Genomic DNA, 4,560 nt, shown 5'->3' with positions numbered 1-4,560 from the left:
TTCCTCTCTTTAATCCCATCCTGTTGACGCTCCGCAAGAACTAGGTGACTTTAGTCACATAGACTTTTTCCCTATATACTAACAACCGAAGGACAGACGACACTATTTTGATCGATATCTAATCAGGCTTTTTTTCTCATGATACTACATTCGGCCATTCCTGACCATCACATCTGCCCTCCGATGTGCTCATCATCATTGCTCTCACTTACATCAATAACACCAACGTTCTATCACTTCATGTGGTCGGCTGCAGTGGAGGTTGAACGCGGCCCCTCGTGATCGTCTTCCCGTTGCACTAAGTAGCGGTTATTCCGCAGGACATTCATCACGCGGTACGATCCAAGGAACTTCGAATGAAGTTTTAACCCAGGACCGCCCGACGTCCTCTCGATCACCACCAGATCCCCCGTCTTGTATATTGTTGCCTTCTTGCGTCTCTTGTTAAACGTCTACTTGTTTCGGGTTTGGATCTCCTCGATCCGTCCCCTTGCTATTCTACCCAATTGATCCCGCTCTTCCTGGAACATTGCGGCCCATTCGTCTTCAAGCAGAAGCCTGATCTGCGGATCGTCCCGCGTTTTCATCCGCATTCCAAACAACAACAAGAACGGAGTATCCTTGGTAGTTCTGCTGGGAGTTGCATTGAGGTATCTCTGAACTTTCTCCACATGTTCGAACCACTCGTCTGCTGTTGGGGCAGATAATTTCGTCAACAACGGGACAGGCGTCCGATTCACCCTTTCTACCTGACCGTTGGACCGCGGAATGCCAGTAGTAGTCCATACATGCCCGATGTCTTCCTTATTGCAATAGTCCCCAAAGGCGCCAGCTGTAAACCCCGTCCCATGATCGGAGATGATGCTTCGCGGATTCCCAAAGCACACAGACTGCTTCTCCAAGCGACTGATGAATTCTGCAGTACCCGTTGATTTGGTAGTGTACAGCCAGATGAACTTGGTGAAAGCGTCAACCACTACAAAGATATGCCGGTAGCTTCTCTTCGGAGTGGGTAATGGTCCAATATCATCGACATGATAGGTGTCTAATGGCAACTCTCCATTCGTCGAAGGTTTTCAGCAAACACTCCTTCTTTCCTTTCTTTCTCTCCGCAAGTATACAGTCAATGCAACTCTGCACTACCTTTTCCCACTTTCTCACGCATTCCCTTAAACCAATAATAATGCCTTTTTAATAATGCCTCTGATTTGCTGATGCCGAAATGGCGACGTTCGTGACCTCGTCGAACCACTTGAGTTTGCATCGACTTTGGCACGACCAATAGCGGTGTGTCCTTTATTTCCCGATATAAAATACCATTCTTTAGGACGTACCCGTCGGCCTCATGCTGTTCGATGTTGTCTCGGATCTGCCGCAGGTCGTTATCCTGCAATTGCGCTTCTCTCAACCGTACAAGCATCCCTCGTTCGTCCTCGTCTATTAGCATGACCTCGGGTAGGGGATTTCGACTCAACGCTTTGTCATGCATCATACTGTTCCATGGTCTATGCTCCACCTCGTAATCGAACTCCTCCAGAAGGGTTGCCCACCTCGCAACACATACGCGCAAGTTCTTTTTCCGCATCGTTAATGCGAACGCCCGGCAATCTGTAATGATATTAAAAGGGATGCCTAGCAGGTAGACACGGAATTTCTTCAACGCTGTCACGATGGCCAAAACTTCAGGTTCGTAACTGGTGCACTTCTCTTCAGCCGGTGAGGTCTTTCCGCTCGAATAATATACGGGTCGAAAAACATTGTCCCCGCTGTCGCGCTGCATCAAAATCGCACCATATGCCACACTGCACGCATCCGTATGCAACTAGGTCTCCGCCCGAGCATGATACAGCTTCAACACTGGCTTCTCGCTTAACGCTGCGTTTAGCCTTCCAGACGCTTCTCGCTCGCAGGACTCGAATCGTGAACGGGACATCTTTTCTTAATAAATCTTATAATGGTCTCGCGTTGACAGAGTATCGGGGCACCATCTTCCGAAAATATCTCGCTAGGCCCAGGAAACTTTGAACATTCCCAGCAGATCGGGGAAATTAGCGACGGCCCTTGTTTTGCATTCAGATAGTTGAATGTTACCGCCCTCGATGATGTGGCCCAAATACTCTACTCTCGTTTGTAGAAATCGACTCTAACTCCAGTTTACGAATAGTCCGTGTTCGCTAGTGACACGCAACACTATTTTTAGTTTTTCTGTTCCACTCGAGAGGTCAGTCGACGGCACAATCAAAACGTCCATGTACATCAGCAACATCCCAATCGCGATCAACTCTTTAAAAACCGCATTTATAAACTTCTGAAAAACGGCCGGCGAATTGCATAGTCCAAACGGCATCTTAAGGAATTCATACTGGCCTGTGGGGACTACGAACGGCGTATACTTTCTGCTACTTTCCCCAACAGGGACATGAAAGAATCCGTTCTTAAGATTCAACGTACTAAATACCCTCGAGCCCTGTATCGAATCTAGTTGGTATTCGATCAAGGGCAGTGGGTATCTGTCTTTTACTACCTCTCGATATAACTATCTATAATCGACGTAAATTCTAATCGAGCCATTTTTCTTCTTAACCAAAACGATTGGACTGGCGTGTTATTCCGTCCTCCAGCCACATTTTGATCTGTTTGTCGATCTCGACCTTGTCTTGTGGAGATAGTCTTCGCGGCCTTTCGTAAACTGGAATATCGTCCTGCGGTACTATGTTCATCTCGATTCCTACTTCGCGCGTTTTCTGTGGCCTATAACCTCGGATCAAATTTTCTACTGCCTGCTTATTTTGCACGTTCTCGACATGGGATACATCTACCTCACCCGCTTCCGTCTCTATGTCTATTTTAAGGACTTTCGGAAACACATCGGAAATTTCGTTCTTTATTCTACGAATGGAGATATCTCCCTCCTTCATGTTTATCTCGACGGTATCTAGGAAGTCTGTGCCTATTAACAACGAACGTTGCGTCATAGTGTTCGAAACTAGTGTATCATTATATAATATGATTCATCGTCTATAACGATATTTGTTGAAAATTTCCCGAGCGCAAAATTTCTCTCAGACACGATACTGCGAAATTCGACAATTTCTCGACGTAATTTGGGCGCTCTGATTCTTACATACTGATCTGCCCGCATCAAAGTTAAGTCGCTGCCGGTGTCTATCAGCGCGCTCAGTTCGAAATTTCTAATTCCGACACTTTTACAACTCGCCTGCAGCAATTTGCGCGCATTGTAAACTTCTTTAGAGGTCTTACCTAGATCGTTGCACTTCGATGCGATGTGTCCGTGCCCTCTACATTTAAAGCACTTACGCCCTCTCGACTTGTTCGGACACTCTGCACACACGTGTTCTTCATCACCGCAATTGTAGCATCGCGTCTTCAGCGCACCTCCAGATCGACTGGGCCTCCTCCTTTTCTCAATTTTGGCCGGCTTCGCTATCGACTTTGTCCTACGACTCTCCTGATCCTCGTACGTGATCAACCTATTTCTTAGCTCCTTGATGGATGCAGCACCGTACAAAGTAGACTTGTTGACTTCCTCGTCTACAATCCCGTTAATGATATACTCCACCTTGGCTTCATCTTCCATATCGACATGATTGGCTATTTCAAGCATGCGATACATATAAGCCAAGCATGTCGTCATCAACCACTACCACCACGAGTCCAAACACAAAATGGCCGAGCAGGGGGGTGACTACTCCCGTCGGACATTCACTCGACCCCCGTTGTATCATTCGTAATCATTGATGGGATTATCGTGTGGATGTACGGCCACGTCACTACCGGCCTGTGACCTGCTAACCGAGCTCGGCAGTTCCAAATGGGACTCACGTAAGCGGCGTCCTCAAAGTACAGTGTACCCGGAAACTTATCCCGATGGTCCCATCGGTGGCTTCAGGATCGTGGGCTACGTGGGCAGAATTTTGCGCTACTACCCAAGGCCACGTAGAGAAAGTGTAATCGTACTTAAACGCCTTACACTCCCAGCGACTTTCCCTGCGGAGTACATGGAGGACTCACGTAAGCGGAAAGCTTGTCGCGACGGTCCTCCCTGGTTTCGGGAACGTCGAGAAGTAAGTAGTTTGAGCGTTTAGGGCTTGACCTTTGGGCCGACCGCGCCATTCCTGCAGTATAGAACTTACACTGGCTTCGGGAATAGATGCTGGTTATGTTCTACTTTCCAGCGTCCAATTCCCGTGGAACGCCGCGCGTAAATGGTTGGCGCGCGACTTGGGAAAACCCTGCCCTCTCCTTTCGGGTCATTGGACAAGTTGAACCTAGTGCACGCATCTGCCAGCGTTCTTGCCACTTCTCTATTGCTTCTCCGACGATGGTTCTTTAGTTGCTAGCTTCGTCATGTCCTTCTTTCTTCCTGTAGACTCTCGCCCTGACTTCGATTAGGAGGTCGACGGGAATAACTCTAGCGCTGACCTGAAGTGCTTCCATTGATGTTGTCCTGTAAGCCTTCGTCACTTGGAGGGGCGCCATCCTCTGTGACCTTCTCAATTTGCTCTTCGTTTTCCCCTTCAGCAGATCACTCCAGCCGGC

The sequence above is a fragment of the Bombus terrestris genome, unplaced genomic scaffold (genome assembly GCF_910591885.1).
Source record: "Bombus terrestris unplaced genomic scaffold, iyBomTerr1.2, whole genome shotgun sequence".
Classification (NCBI taxonomy): domain Eukaryota; kingdom Metazoa; phylum Arthropoda; class Insecta; order Hymenoptera; family Apidae; genus Bombus; species Bombus terrestris.
This window is presented reverse-complemented; position numbering follows the sequence as displayed.